Raw genomic sequence first — 16,884 nt, 5'->3', positions numbered from 1 at the left:
GACTTACATGTCACAAGGGCCATTCTGTCTGCTGGTTAAAAATACTTTGTATCAATAGAAGGGTAAGGAAAAGAAGCAGGAAAGCTACTGAGGAAGCTGTTGCCCGATAAGAGATGCAGTAACTTGGACCAGGGAGGGAGAGGTGCAGACAGTTTAAACAGCTCTGCTTCTGGACACATTTAAAAGGAAGAGCTGATCAGATTTACTGATGAATTGGATGTAGATGTAGCCTAGGCAAAATCCAGAATGGCACTGCCATTTTTTCAGATGAGGAACGCATTTCCTGAAAGGAACAGAGTTGCAGCAAATGTAGACAACATACTAGTAATTAACATTTTATTAGAGATTTTTACACGTTGGGCTCTTGGGAAACACTTTTAATGTATTATCTCAATTAGTCCTGATACCAACCATTTGGATTTACAGTTAAGAAATAGAGATTCAGAGAAGTTGTGATCTGCCCAAGGTCATACAGCTACCAACTGGCAGAAACAAGAACAGCTACCTTTATATAACCCCAAAGTTAATATTCTTAATTACCACTGTGTGAAGTACAAAATACAGAATAAAGTTTCAATGGAAAGGAAGTAAGAGTATGTACCAGGTGATGACTTGTACCTAGTAGCCACTCAATAAATATTAACCGATGCATTAACAAATGAATAAACAGATGCATCGATGATGAATGGATAACAGACCAGACTTGGGTGAGAAAAAACATTGAGGATTCCATCCCAAAAAGAGTAGACTGTGGATAATGAGACAACCAAGCCTGCAAAAGGAGAAATGGTAGAAAGGTGGAAAACCCCAAATTCGTGTTTGCCTGGACCAGGCCTGAGGTAAGGACAGGTCTTAGTATATTATCTTAAATTGTTAGACAAAAAGACAGGCAAGAGGGGATGATACATAACATTTTACATAATGCAAGTGCTTAATATAGGTTTTAAAAAAATAAATAGCAATAAAACAGAAGTAAAATTGGAACTTCTTACTTTTAGTCCAATACAAAGACCACACAGCCTTTTAAATAAAAAGCAACCTTTTAAGTCAATCAATGAAACCACCATAAGTGGCTTTGCATAGATTCCAGGATGGTATCTGTGGTACCCTAGCTAATTTAGAGGATCACATCCATAAATCACTTCCTAGACTTTCTCTTCACATTGTTTCAACCTTTAAGTGATTTTCTTCCTTTCTTCTTATCCTGTAGTCCTTGGGACAAGAAAGTGCTTAATCAATGCAAGTTTTTAAAACAGAGAATCCAAAAGCAAAGTAGGTCTGGTAGTCTTGTGAACAAAGACAACTTTCCATTGACATGGCAAAATATTTATGGACCCTAGCATGCTATAAAAAGTTAAAAAATAATCACCATGTATCCTTTTAAAATACTGAGACCTCCTTTGAAGTGACATTTGTTTATGATAAAGAATGAATTTCCATGACCATATTGTAAACACAAAGCCAAAGAAATTAGCAATTAATGAATCAAATAAAATTAATTCATGTCTGAAGTTATTTCATATTATTCATGTCTCAAGCCTAAAGAAACAAATTAAATAAAACTGAAAAGTACTGGTTTCTGATCACAAGGATCAGATGTACGGTGGGATGGGAGGGACAAATACTTCAGTCAATGTCAAAATCTGTAAGTACGTTTTAACTACAAAGATTGGGAGAATAAAAGTTAGAAAGTATACCCATGGTAAAAAGTCAACACTTTAGACTTCCCTTTACAGGGATTCTACTACTTTTCATACTCAATAAATTGGGAAAACTTGTTTCAGAAGACAAAACAAAACACTGAAGGCTTCCTAGAAGTCCTTCCTTGCATTTTAGACAATACATCATTTATAATTAGGGGGAAGATACATGTCATTACATTCAACATACTTGTACTCATTTTTTTTCCTTTTTGGTTTCTGAGATACAGTCATACATAAATACTAAAATGAACATGTGATGTTTACTCCCATCTCTCTCTCTCTCTCTCTCTCTCTCTCTTTCACACACACACACACACACACACACTACACTGCTCCACACAGGGGAAAATGAATAATGGCAGCCAAAATGTTACCACATGGGTCAAACACACTTGTGGGCCTGTGGCATTTTCTAGAATAGGAATCAAAAAATAGTTTTATTTAGTCACGATGAAGTTACCAGACACCCAAGTCTTTTTTTTTTTTTTCCTTCTTCTTCTTAAGGAGAACACGTATGAACTGCAACCTGTTAATTTAATTAACAAAAATAAGGCTTTTCTTCAGTTCCCATCCTAGGAATCACTGAAGCGAGGAAAGTTCAAGGTCTGTTCTCCCGCCGTCCCTCACCCTCCCGGAGCCCGGGAGTTTGAGGGTTCCCACCAAAAGCCTTTCCCTGAGAGTCTCCGCTGCCCTGACCACAAGGGCTGGTGCGTAGGTCTCCCTCCGTGACACTTCCCCCTGCCTCCAGGATGCCATGATCGGGAAGGGGGCAGAGAGGCGCCAGGGGACCCGGGGGCCGGGCCGGGGCTCCAGGGCTGCTGCCGCGTTCGCGGGCAGGGACGAGGTGGCTGCCTGGCTGCGCACGGTCGGGCCGGGAAGCTCCGCTGCGGCGGGACCGAGCGGCCGGGGAGGCGCGCCCAGCGCCCGGGCCCGCGTACTCACCTGCAGGGTCGCGCGGGGCGCGGGGCGACTGCTCACGGGAGAGACGGTCAAGCACCGTCCTCCGTCGCGCCGGCGGCCTCGCTGGGAAGCGCGGCGAGACGGGCCAGCGGCGTCGCCGCAGCCGCTGCTGTCACCAAGCTATAAATACCGGCTCGGCCCACTCCGCCGCCGCCTACGCCGGGCACCCTCCGCGCCGGTGCCTCTCCGCGCCGCGCTCCCACCGCAAAGTCCGCCGCCGCGGGCCGGGCACCGGGAGCGCAAGGGCAATGGCACCGCGCAGGTGACGGCGATCGCTCCAGCTGTGAGCCGCCTCCGCAGCTGGAGGCATGGCCTCCCGCCGCCCCCGCCCCCCCGCCAGCGCCGCGGGCCGACTCCAGCCCTCGGGCCGCGTGCGCCGTCGCTGAGCCTGCCCGGGCCCGGCCCGCCTCTGCAGAGCGGCAGCTGCAGGCGGGGTGGGGGGTGGGGGGAGCCCGGCTTCAGTCTCCCTCGCATGTCAGCAGCAGTCCCTTCTTCCTGGGGAAATCGGCAGGGCAGACATAAAATCCACCATCCCGCAAGGAACCCATGGGGTTCCCAGTGGAATGTCCTCAAAGAGCTGCAAACTTTCTAATGCAGTCAGTCTCAGGTCACAGAGCATCCTTTCTGCTTTTGCCTGTGGGTGGTGTGTGGATGTGGGGGTGGGGAGAGACAGAGCCCAGGAGGAGTATGAGAAGTCTCATACTTACTTTCCAGCCTGTCTGGTCTGACACATGCACATATACACACGTACACACGTACACACACATTCATAAGCACACACATTTCCATATGCACATAGAGATGCACAAATATATACACATATGCATGCCTATGTACACACACATTTAAGCACACATATACATTCATACATACACACATTTTTACAAACATAGAATCATACAAACATATATACAAGCACACACAAACTCATGCACAATTTTTATTCCACCATATATATGTGTGTGGCCTCTGTTTCTTTCCATGCCTAATAGCAACTGTTACCTCAGTTTATCAGTTGCTAATAATTTGTGTCCAGCATGCTGATAATGGAGTGATCACTAGTTTGTATAGTCAAATAGAAAATAAGATAATTCATACATGCCCATGGTAGCAAACTTATGAAGGGAGAGCTAGTCCCTCTCCTGGACTGGCAGCTTGATTCAGGAATGGGTGGGATAGCAAGAGGGAGAGCTGAGGTGTCAGCAGATTGTGCAATGGGATAGAGAGAGCCATTCCCAAGTCCCAAAGGGTAGCTATTCTGCACAGGGACAGCTGGGAGTTCACAGCCATTCTTCCCACTAATTTGACATTTTTCTGGCTTCTAAGAATGACCACATATATCTATATCGTAGTCATAGTTTGTGATCATTTTATAGAATTGTTTAATAATATTCTCTTTTGTAGTGCTTTTAATAAGTTTTCTCAGAAAACTTATTGCCTATGCTGGCACTTTGTACATTTTACCATAACACTTTTGTTGTATTTTTTTTACTACTTTTTCTCCCCCACTAAGCTATGAACTCTTGGAGGGCAGAAACTAAATCTTCCTCATCATTGCATTTTTGGCACCTAACACAGTAAGTTATAATAACAGCTCAATAAACAGTGGATTGGCTAGGCAGGGTGGCTCACGCCTGTAATCTCAGCACTTTGGAAAACCAAGGCAGGAGGATCTCTTGAGGCCAGGAGTTTGCGACAAGCCTGAACAACATAAGGAGACCCTGTCTCTACAAAAAAGAATTAGCTGGGCATGATGGCACACATCTATAGTCCCAGCTATCCTGGAGGCTGAAGCAGGAGGATCACTGAGACCCAGAGTTTGAGGTTGCAGTGAGCTCTGATGACGTTACTGCACTCTAGCCTGGGCAATAGAGAGAGACTGTATCTCAAATAAATAAATAAATAAATAGTGGATTAATTTCACAGATTAATCATTCGATTCTACTGTACTTTTATAATTAGTATTACTCTCCAAAGAATTTTTAAACTATGTAACTGTTTAACATGGATTCCATGAGCTATATTTTCCTTGGATCGCCGTTTAAAGCAAGGACTCTTCAGTCAGTTGAAACTGGAAAATATTAAAACTTCACAAATTATGCAACAGATGGTTGAGGTCTGTAACTTATATCCCCCTTCACTACAAAGCAAAACAAAATAAAACAAAGGAAAACAGGAGGAATTTTTCCTTTCATTGAGTGACAGACTGAAAACATTGTATTTCAATGGGTAGTGGGCTAAAAATCAATTAATAGCTTGTCTTTGGTCTACTTGAGAGAGAGAACTCATCCTACTCCACAATCAGTTGAATTACATGGGTGTCTACTAAAATAAACTTCAGTAAATCAGAACTGAAATGTCCAGCATCAGTTACATGGAGCTCATTAGTCCACCTTTACATCTCTCTTCATGTAAGAATAATTTTAAGAATAAGCTCTACCAATGCTTACTATTTGCTCTGAGAGGTCTCAGGGTTTAGAGAATATAGTTCTCTAGGACCACGTCAAGACCAAATACTAAAATGAGCAAGGTTTGTCTTCAATATCAATGTTCCCTTTTACCACTGACAAAGAAGCTTGTACCCTTTGCTTTGGCAGCCACCTATCATCTCCAGTTCAACCCTATTTCAGGACCAGGCAGAAGAACAGCCTATATACTTTGATCTTTGTCACAATAACATGTAGTGATAAAAGCTCAACTTATTGAAGGCTTATTTGTGTACCAGGTATATCTATGACAGACCTGTGAGATAGCTGCTAAACATGGAATATCACCTGCATGTTTACCTTTGAGGAAAGAGCCATACAGAGACCAAATAGTTCATTCAGGATCTCACAAGTAGCCACAGTGGTGGAGTAAGAACCAGAGCCAGGCAATGTGGCTCACAAGCCCCCCATTTCAACCTATCATCTTATATTTCCTCCCGATGTACCAGGAAAGGAATATGGGTTTTACCGTCAGGACACCTGAAATAATGAATATTTGTATAAATTCTGGTTCCACAACTCACTAGCTATAACTTTAGGTAAACTGCTACTATAAAATTATAATAGGAATCGCTACATATGCCTTTCTTCTCCATTGAAAGGTGAGATGTTAGATTTGGGTCTGGATTTAGGGATCCATAGTAGGTCATTCTGTTCATGGACAGATCCTTCCAAGATTTAGGCTGCACTTCTCCGTATTCTCCAGTTTTGTGTCATCCCACTCACTACAACCACACAGACCTCTTAGGGTTTTTAAATGACCTGATGGGTATAACACACCTATAGTGTCAGGTGCATAACACGTGCTCAATAAAGTACCTATTCTTCCTTGCATCAAACCTTAGTGTTCAATGAAAACTTTGTTCAGGCTCAGAATCTATTGGTCCAGTACAAAGGTGGCAATTGCTTACTTACAGAGATTAACTATTTTTTCAGGGTTGGCCAGCAGTGATTTTCAAAAGGTATAGATAGAAGTTCCAAAAAGAAACCAAGATAGCAAGGCTCTAGATCTCCCACTCCCTCACCGATATTTTAGCCCAAATGACTCCATTTCTTTTATATTTATATACAGGAGTTCAGCAAATTGGCCACAGTTTCAGAGTGTCAGGATAATGATGAAATAACTTAAGTAGGAAACTCAAATCACACTAGACAATCATCTGTCTACTCCACCTTCATATATGAAGTTAACCCTGCAGACAAGCTTAAAATGTCTTGTTGACATACAATTCTTTTATAAAATATGATCCAAGAGTTCAAAAATTAGAATTAACCACATGAGACATGATGTTTTTCTGTTACTCTCACATATCCCAGTACATCAATAATACAGTTTACTCTGTATTTTTTAAAAAATGAAAAGACAAGCTCAATGTCCATTTCAAGAATTGGTGAAAACTTTCATGATGACCAAACTCTATCCTCTTTAAATTGCCCTTTTAAAGCAAGAGGAAACTATAGCTGTAAGCATCGGTAACTTCTACCAAGTCAATGAGGAAACACCTTCATCAGTGATTTGATGGACTCTAAGCAAAACTATTTTTAATTTCCTATGGGTCAATTGGGATGATGCTAATTGTACATTCTAAATATAAACAGCATAATTTCCTTATTGCTAAAGAAGCAAGAATAAAAATTTGAACATGATCCATAATGTTCTTCTGGTATATAAAGGGCAGTGACTCTACTGCCAGGATTTTCCCTAACAATCTTAATATCAAATGTCCATTCCCATCAAATCCAAGATACACTGATATATTTTAGGCCACATGTCCTAAATTTTGCTAAATTTTGTCCTAAATTTTGAGGAAATGGTCATCGTATGTCGCTACTTGGAATTCTAGAACCTATATTCTGATATCCTGGTGCTGCCAAATAATGAGAATGTGATATTAAGCAAATTAATTAACCTGTCTGAGAATTAGTAGTATTTGCTTCACTACTACTTGTTAGAGGGATTTAAAAATGTACTTTACACTTTCAACATTTTGTCTGGTACATATTAAATTCTCCATAAATGTTGGCTCTTTTTATTATCATTATGAGTCATCTCACCCCTGCCCTGCTCATATTCTACATGTCCCACAGAGTTTCTTTTGCTAAAGAGCTGATTCACTTATCCTTCACTCAACCCTATAAATTTCTGGAGAAAGTACTTTTCTGAACAGTTTTTAAAGCAAAGGAGTCATGCAAACAGAGGGTGAACTAGCAGTCACACAAGAAGTAGAGCAGTCACCTGCTTGGTGGTCAGCGTCACCCTGACTCATACACTGGGCTGCCCTGCAGAATCTGCAGAAATGCAGCAGTTCCTTCAAAGCATCATTCCTCTTGCAATGACAGAGAAGGACAATTGTTGCACTGCCCACTCCTGTCAGTTCCTTCCTCTGCCTCTTCTTGCCTTCTCCTCTGTCCCACGCTCACTCCCACACATACAGAGGCCCTATGAACTGGCCAGAGCCTCACTTCCAGAGTGCAGTCATTGCTTGGGATTAGTGATGACCTCATTTACAGGAATGTGACTGCTGGTTTTAAATGGAAAATATTTGCCTATGGGCAGTTTTGAGCTGACAAGCTCTTTCTTTCTGGTCCTAAAACAAATGTTTTTGTTTCAACAGGCCTCACCTAGACAAGTTTGCGAGACCTAGCCCAAGGCAGGGAGGCTTGATTTGGGGGAACACAAAAATACACTGGCTTTTGAGAGCTCTTGACTTCATGTAAAGTACCAAATATACCACCCAATCAATAAACATATCCAAAGCAACTAGTCTATCAAGGCATTGCAATATGTTGAGGTTTAAAAGATAAATAGAGTATGTCTGTTTTCCGAGGGAACTCATGATCTAAATGAGCAAACAATGGATGGCTTCTAATCACCACAAATAGTAATATAAGGGGACAGGTGCTCAGGGCCAAATGCATTTTGCTGACCATAACGGCTAAAGAAATTTGAAATGGAGAAAGAAACCTATCCTTATAAATTACTGCAGAAGGCCAGATGGAAGAAGCTTGAGGCAAAGACTGAAGGAAAAAAGAGGATTTAAATACACAGAAAAGTGGGGAGGAAGAAACTGCAGACAAAGGGGAGCAGCACAGAAACAGTACCCGTTACCAGAAGGCTCACAACAAATATGCACACTTATATACACACAAATATACACAAATATATAGCCGAGCGCAGTGGCACATGCCTGTAGCCCCAGCTACTCAGGAGGCTGAGGCAGAAGGATGGCTTTAGCCCGGGAGTTCTAGGCTGCAGTGAGCTATGATCACACCACTGCACTCCAGCCTGAGCAATGGAGTAAGAGCCCATCTCTTGGGGAAAAAAAAAAAAAATACATGCCAAAGCAGAGGAGAGAGACAAGGAAGAGGGTAGGAAAGAGAGGAGGGAGGGCTGAAGAAAAGAAGCCAGAAGAAGCCAGAATGTTGTGGTCCACTCACAGAAGCAAGGACTCCTGGGGAATAGTGAAATATATCCCCTACTCTGGGCAAGTAGGGAAAGCCAGATAGCGCTGAGAACGACTGACTTCTGAGTTGCAGCCATCTGAGCAGGGAGGGGATGGGAGCGGGGAGCCAGGATAGGGAAGGGTAAAATGGAACTCAATAGAAACAACTGGTGCCAGGAATTTTAAATAATAAGAAATGAAAATTATCTATTTCTAGATTTAAAGACAATGGTCATGTTTACCTGTAGCCATGAAATGACAAACAGTAGGCCTCACTCTCTAGCCATAGACTAGAATGCCTGGTCTCCCTGTTTCCCCCAAGGGTTAAGGGGAGCAACCCCCACACCCCATCATTTCATATGAAGGAATAAGGGAGGGGCTTGGAATACCTTCTTCCAGAAAGCTACCCTGGGGACCCTCCATCATCATAGCTGCTGACCGCTGAGGCCTGCCTGGGCCATTCTTCCGAGTTTTAGGATGTCATTAAAAAGGTGAGTTTTGCAGAGAGCATTATTTGCTCATAGTGCGCACTCATGCATTAGGTATTATCATAACACTTAACTTCAAAATGTTGTAGACTAATTTATCTTTGGCACAACCCACATATCTTCCTATTCACAAGTTAGCAAATATCTCCTGTCCTCACTGTATTAGTTTTCCTGGATGCTGTAACAAATTACCATCAATTTTGGTGGTCTAGAACAACAAAATTTATTTTTGCACTGTTCTGGGATCTGGGAGTCCACAATTAAGGTACCAACAGGACCACACTCCCTCTGAAGGCTTTAGGAAGAAATCCTTCCTCTTCTCTTCCAGCTTCTGGTAATTCCTGGTGTTCCTTGGCTGGTAGATGCATCACTGCAATCTCTGCTTTCATCTTCACAGCGTCCTCTCTTTTGTGTCTCCGTGTGTCCAAATCTCTATATGCTTCTCTTAGAAAGGCACATCGTTGGGTTGAGGACTCAGTCCAAATTAAGGATGATTTTATCTCAAGATCTTAGCTAATTACTTCTGCAAAGATTCTATTTCTAAATAAATCACATTCCGAGGTTCCAGGTGGACATGAATTTTGGGGGACACTATTCAACCACTACATTCACATTTATAAATAAGTAGGTATTCCCCCATATAAATGTCATAATTTTACTTCCAGTACCAGGTTATTTCTCTAGTATAGGGAAAAATACATGGAAGAAATCATCTAGTTAATGATAAAGATAATTTGGTTTTTGTAAATATCCCTCCAAACAATATCATGCAAAGCTCTCACATTTACTCCAGCATTGTACAGCACTGGGTTTTTATTTTGCTTCTATTTGCAGAGATATGTTAGGCCTCTAAATGCCAAAGTATTGCATATTATTTATGCTTCCATTCCACAATATAAAACCATCATTTTCAGGAAGCTCTTCTGTCAGCTACTACTATGTTCTGGCAATTTGGTGGTGGAAAAGATAAACCCCAAGCTCTCACACAGCTTATTCTACTGAAAGTACAGACAGTAATCACAAAATACATAATGATCTAATGTTTGACTGTAAGAAATGGCATTAAGAAAAGTGGGTAGAATCAGAACATCAATAAGGATGTGGGTCACAATTTTAGAAACAGTGGTGAGGGCAGATTTCTCTGAGGTGACATTTATGCAGAATAATTAAGCCAGCTCCTTGCTGCTACAATTTTATGTCTATTTCTTCCATGCAGTCTTACTAGAGGTGGTAAGCAGTCCACACGTTAGGTTAAACATATTTTTCCTATATTTGAATATGACTCAAGTAATATTTGATAATAAAATCACGGTTCTTTACATCAAAGTGGTATCTGGTTCACTGCATAGCCAGCCAACCACAGACCAAAGCCTCTGTGATGTATCCATCCACAGTCACTGCATTCCAGGCACAATCCTAGCTTCAGGGAAATACACCATACCCTGTAACTCCACTAGAATGGGACTGGAAGACAGAAAACCAAGGTTTGATCCTCAGCTTTGACTCATGCTCCTCTCTTACCCTTAGTAAATCACTTTATGGTTGTAGGCCCCAATTTCCAAGTTTATAAAGTAAGGAAATTGGACTGGACAATCTCTGTATTTCCTTCTGACTCCTGCATTCTATAGTTTTAGGGTAGTTATGCAGCAACTGGATTTACAATAGTTAAGGAGACATGTTAATGTGATTTCAATTCAGGCAGACACCAATATCCCTGAAATCCTGATCAGAAAACAGTAGTAGGGATACTCAACCCTGGCTTCTGTAGTTAGCTGGGCAATCTCACTGTGGGAAGAAGATGACATGATCTATTTTGAAGCAGAGGTCCCAGGTGGCAATTAGAAATATGGGGGGCAGATCTAGCCTGAGGAGGTACTGAGTTGCCAAAAACTAGACAGGGAATTGAGTGGCTTTAAGAAAAGATTGAATTAATGCATGTGGAACACTTAGAAGACTGCCTGGCACAGAGTAAACCTCAATAAATAAAGCTGTTATTGTTATAGGCTTGTCCCAGAACTGCATTACACTTAGAAAGCCAAGGTAGAATAACTAAGCAGACATGGCAAGGTTTCGATAGGAGACCAGCCACTCAGTGGGCATGCTGGTGCCACCTGCCACATGCTCTGTGCACCCTGAATGCTAGTGCCCACCCATTAAAGGTACAAATGCAGATTACTAGCTTAGGCAGCTAAGCCAATGATAGTGCATTTCAATAAAATAAAATCTAAAACTCTGTGTGCAGGCTTTAAAGGAAAATAATAAACTTGAAGTCAGACAATGAGAAGTTTATGTTATCCAGGTGGAAACAGTGGAGATTTCTATTAGGCAGTAATTTATACAGATTTATAACTCTGGTAAGAAACGAAGGCTGAACTAACAGATGTGCCAGCCGTCAGCATCCATTATGAGTCAGTGTTTCACAAAGTGTGGCCTCCAAACCATCTGTGTTACAGTAAACTAAGGTGGGTGTTAACAAATAAATTCTAGAACCCAAACTATTGAAACAGAATCTCTTGAGGTGGAGTTTACTAATCTCCATTTTAACAAGCTCCTAAGTGATTCTTGTGCACATTTAATTTGGGGAGACACAGAGAGAGAGGGAACCATTGATGTTACTCTATAGATAAAGTTGCCAAGGGGAATGTGGCAATGAGAGAAGGCAGGCAGGGAAGCCTTGTTGCTACAGCATTGTGGTACCTAAAATTTAGTCACGTCAAACCACCTATTCAGTGAGCAGGGCTAAACCTGGACTGCACGTTGGGATAACCCTATGCGTAGGACCCACCCCACACTAATGAAATCAGTAGCCCTTAGAAGGGATGGGGTAGGTCCCTTCCCTCCAGAGTCCCAAATTGTTGCTTCTATATCAACACTTGTAAACTGGTGGCAATTAGGCCTGTGGATTATTTTCTTTGACTCTCCCACTACTTTAAAACTTTAACTGAGTCGAAAATATTTTTTTAAAAAAACAGATTTCACATGCAAAAAACTCAATATGTAGCTTCTCATGAAAAGCAAAAGAATTGGGCTTGCTGGGTCTACATTCTTGAATGGCAAACAGCTGCTAACAAGGTCTTCTTTGGGTCATTTAAGTTCCCCACCTGGCCTCCTGGCCCCTGAAGACATTTGGGGGCAATAAGGCACACTATCAAAGGGACTTCTCACCTCTGCTTTCCCCACCCTGCATCCCTGGTCCCAAGCCAGCCTCTCTTGTCACAGATCCCAAAGTCTTCCTGAGCACCATACACAATTTGGGAAAATCCCATGAAACAGGCCCTACTTTATCTGCTGGCTTTATCCTCTGTTTCTAGAGCCCATTTCTTGGCTCTGTAGTTGCCAAAGTCTCAGATCCCCTGGAGAGAACTAGAGCCACTGCCCTGGAAGCAGCACTCACCTCAGGCCAAGGTGAAGTCTGACACTGATACTGATACTTTTGCATTCTACCAACAGGGCTGATTTCCTGCTAATCACAAATCAGCTGGACACCTGGGTCCCCCAATGAACCCTGGCCAGCCCCTCCAGCCTTGGTGAAATCTCTCTTCTTCAGGAGGGAGCAGTGCCAGCTTGTTTGGCCAGAGAGCCTCCCTAGGTCTCTGGAAGGCTGGAGTCTATATGTAAATTAGATGGACTTAATTTGGTGAGAGGAATTTGAGAAGCTTTCCCCTCCTTCAAGTAATGAACTTCGTCATGTCTCTTTTGTTTCCCTTACTTATATCACAAATATTAGCTAATGGATTAATCATTATTTTTGAAAATATCTATGCTAGACATTTACAGGAATTCTTTATTATTTTAGTGCTGTGAGAATGTATATGTTAATGTAAGTAATTTGTCAAACTATCATTAAAACTGTTAAGCTGGCACAAAATATTTCTTATCTGCAATAATAGGAAAATAATACAAGATAGCATTTGAAGTGATGTGGAAAGTACTTCAATTAATTCACTATCAGCGTGCAATTTTTTTTTATTTTTTGTTCTCTATACTGTGAGATGGTTTTCAGCCTTACCCAAAAGAATGTGGTTATCCTTTTCTTGAGAATCTCATCTTTTACCTTGAGTCAATGTATAATATAATGGAAAAGGGGCAGATTTGGGGGGTTAGACAGGCCTGGGTTCAAATCCTACTTTGCTACCTACTCTGTGAACTTGGCCATGTTGTTTAACCTCTCTGAGATACACGTCTTTGGCTAAAATTTGTAGCAAATAATATATAATTTATAGACTGCAGTAAAAGGATTAAAGGAAATAGTACAAGTAAACCCCTGGTCTATCCTGGCACATCTTTTATTACCTTCTTAATAAATCAAGTTTTATTCCAGTGGATAACAGGTCTAATAAAAGTTTTCAAATTTTTATAATACAATTTCTGTGTGAATACTTCACCAAAATTGTAATGGAAAAATATCATCATACCCTCTGGGTCCATGACTTATATTCAGTATTTTTAAAACATGTATTGTGGGTTCAATTTGTACAATAGGTCTAATATTGTTATAATTCTCACTATTTAATAAAATTATCTTAGAGAAAATTTTTTTCAAATTTCAGTGGATTGCCAATTATTTCAAGCAATATTTACTTAATCCTTTTAGCAAACATTTACTGTCTACTATAGGAACAACTAAGAGAACATCACCGCTGCTTATCATATAGAAAAAAGTAGAGAAAGGTAAATATATCATTGTTACACTAAAATATAGAAACTGGGGAATAAGTGTCCTATGAGAACACAAAGTATTGAACCATAGCTTCACTCAGAGATAGGAAAGGAATCACAGAAGTAACCGATGATGTTATAAAATTACTACGAAAATAATTTGTGCTATCACAAATGGAGCTTGATTTAATGGCATTTTACTTGTATACTACTTTGCATTAATTTGTGTTCTGTTCTATACATCCATGGGTTGCTTTGTGCATGAATGACTTGTCCCAAAATAGATTTACTGCATTTTAAGAGAGATCCAGGGAACTTGAAAAGATCTCTTTAAGGCCAGGCATGGTGGCTTATACCTGTGATCCTAGCACTTTGGGAGGCAGAGGAGAGAGGATCGCTTGAGCCCAGGAGTTGGAGGTTGCTGTGAGCTGTGATGATGCCACTGCACTCCAGCCTGGGAAGCAAAGTGAGACTCTGTCTCAAAAAAAACCTCTTAAATTGCAAAATATTATTATATCATGTTTGATAAAATATTTGTTTTATATAATGGAAAAAGTTAAAGTGTTCCTTAATATCTTTAAGAATTTTATAAAAACTATGGGCATCTGTAAAATTATCAAAATTAATTTTATCCCTAAACAATATATCATTACTGAAAAAGGATTAATCATAAATATACTTGAACCCGCACAACCAAAGTTTTTAATATTTCCTGAGAGTTCTATGCAGGATTTAACAAGAAAAGAAAAATTTCATTTTAGCGTGGTTGTTAAGTGGTTACCTGGGTTCACACAAGAGCCAAGTCACTGTCTTCCCAAAGCCAGTCTCTTGTAGAAGCCAACTCACATTTGTACCATAGTAAATATATACATAACCACATGGAGTGAATCTCGAGTACTCATAAAAAAGTCTTGAAATTTTTGACTATCCAATTTTATGCCTACAAATGTCTGCATCTCTTAACATTCATAAAAATGCTTTGAGGCCCATCTTTCACTTCTGTGTAGTCATCCCCTTAAAGATGACAGGCAAAATCCCACATCCACACCCACATGGTCACACCCACAGCTAGCTCACTCAATCTGGCGCTCTGTGCCCTCATGGCTGATACCTTAGAAATGCATAAAATGATACAAAACAGGGGTCCCCAACCTGTGGTGAGCTGTTATTATTTCATTATATATTACAATGTAATAATAACAGAAATAAAGTGCACAATGCATGTAATGTGCTTGAATCATCCAGAAACCATCTCCCCGCTTCCCAGTCCATGGGAATTGTCTTCCATGAAAACAGTCCCTGGTGCCAAAAAAGTTGAGGACTGCTGATATAAAATACTTTAAAAATTTATCTTTCTTGAGAGGATAGAAATCCCTGCCCTTCTCCATTAAAAAACAACAAACAAACACCCTCCCTCCCCCACAGTGATTTAATATTTGGTAGCCTTGCAAATAATCACATATGAAATATAATACAAAGAGAACTTAAATGGAAATCATGAAAGATGGGTTTAGTCAGCTCTGTCACTGCCGATCTGTATCACCTAGTTGACCTATTATACTTAACCCCTGGGCCTCAGAGCCTCAATGCATTTTTGTAAACTTTAGTATAGCCAGGTGTTTGTGGGTATGGAATTAGTATTCAAGATCTTAAGACTTCTCTATAGGGACCCAAGGGTCACCCCATGTGCTTATGTGTATTGTTACTAAGGCACAAGATTTCTTCACGTGAAAAATAAAGGTATTGGACAAAAAAAATTAATTTTACTTAATCCCTAAAATTCTGTAGTTCTAAATAGTTTATCTCAAGTGGCAATGCAATTTTTGTTCATTTTGCATTAATACATCTTGTAGAAAAGTAGAATGGTTTGGTAAAGATTTAACCAACTAGTTCTCTGTGTGTGCTTGAGACTAATTCCTCTTTTATTTGTGAGTGAGCAATGCCCCTCCTCCTGCTGTCTTTTGATTATGAAGACAATAAAGTGGGCAAAGTGCATAAAATTGCACATCTGCAGAATAAAGAATGCTTGCTGCATATTTTTCTACAGCAGTGTATTGATTCTGTTTGAAAAAATACACCTGTAATTACATTCTGGTAAGAATTAGAGAGCAGGAGTATCTGAAAATAGATGCAATGGATAATGATAGTTTTTTTCTTTTTTTTCTAATTTAATTTTATCATATTTATTCAACTGCATTTATCTGGGAAATAGAGGCTTAGGTCATTTCATATAGAAAAGGACCACAAAATGATTGGGATGCCAAATACAATTCTTTTCCAGAATTCAGCATCAGCCTATAGAGTTCCATGCTGTAATGATGCATATTGCAATTTAACCACACAGTCATGGGTATGAAAATAGAGAAAATCAATGCTGTTGGGTCAGACATCCCTTCTGAAATATCATAAGGAGAAATGCAATACTATTCTGAGAAACAAAATAGGGAAGTTCATTTTACAGTGGAGTCTGCCACCAAACAAGCTTTGGAATGAAAAATCAGAAAAACCTATTATAAATAGGCTCAGAAACAGGTGGAGACCTTTACTCTTTTTTTCCTTTAGCAAAACTAAGAAGCAAGAAAGCAAGTATTAGAAAAGCTTGGCCTAGACTGTGTCTACCATACTCCAGAGAAAGTGAATTATTAGGTTCATAATCAAACAACTGGTTCAACAAATTCTCCTCTCCCAGTGTATTTTGTGACTTAATCAACAGCTGTGGTATGTTACCTCTCCCCCTACAGTTCTGTGTCTTTACTTTTTTATTAACCCTGTGTCCTTAATTTATGCAGTACATTATGGAGAATTATGGAAACCCCATCAATTTTGTCAGGGTGCTGTGGTGATGTGGTACTGATGTATTTCCAATCGAAAGAGCAAATGACAAGAAAGAGAAAGAAAAATTATAGGAAGAAATAAAAAGTGGAGAGATATATTAAAGGTATGTGGTTCCTTTAAAATATTATGAATATGTATACTCTTTTAATCTGTTATTTCTAACTCCATTAAAAAATATATAAAAATCTGAACTGAGACCATAAGGGTAATATTAAAATATTAAGATTAAGAGAACAGATATAAAATTTAAAATTATGAAAAGAAGGCTAAGGTGGATGGAGTGTGGGGGTGCGGGTGCAGATTGCTTTTA

At 40.2% G+C, this 16,884-nt stretch overlaps 1 protein-coding gene across 4 annotated transcripts in view; it reads right to left on the bottom strand.

Annotated features, from left to right (window-relative positions):
• The window catches only part of TMEM117 (transmembrane protein 117), a 430,326-nt gene extending 427,565 nt beyond the window's left edge, over window positions 1-2,761 (bottom strand). For all 4 annotated transcript variants that reach the window (XM_069490727.1, XM_069490730.1, XM_069490728.1 and 1 more), the window contains exon 1: window positions 2,646-2,761. The gene's annotated coding sequence lies outside the window, so the exon portion shown is untranslated. The remainder of the gene's footprint in view (window positions 1-2,645) is intronic.
• Window positions 2,762-16,884: the final 14,123 nt, after the last annotated feature.

Source organism: Eulemur rufifrons, chromosome 16, assembly GCF_041146395.1.
Source record: "Eulemur rufifrons isolate Redbay chromosome 16, OSU_ERuf_1, whole genome shotgun sequence".
NCBI classification, from domain to species: Eukaryota; Metazoa; Chordata; class Mammalia; order Primates; family Lemuridae; genus Eulemur; species Eulemur rufifrons.
This window is presented reverse-complemented; position numbering and strand designations above follow the sequence as displayed.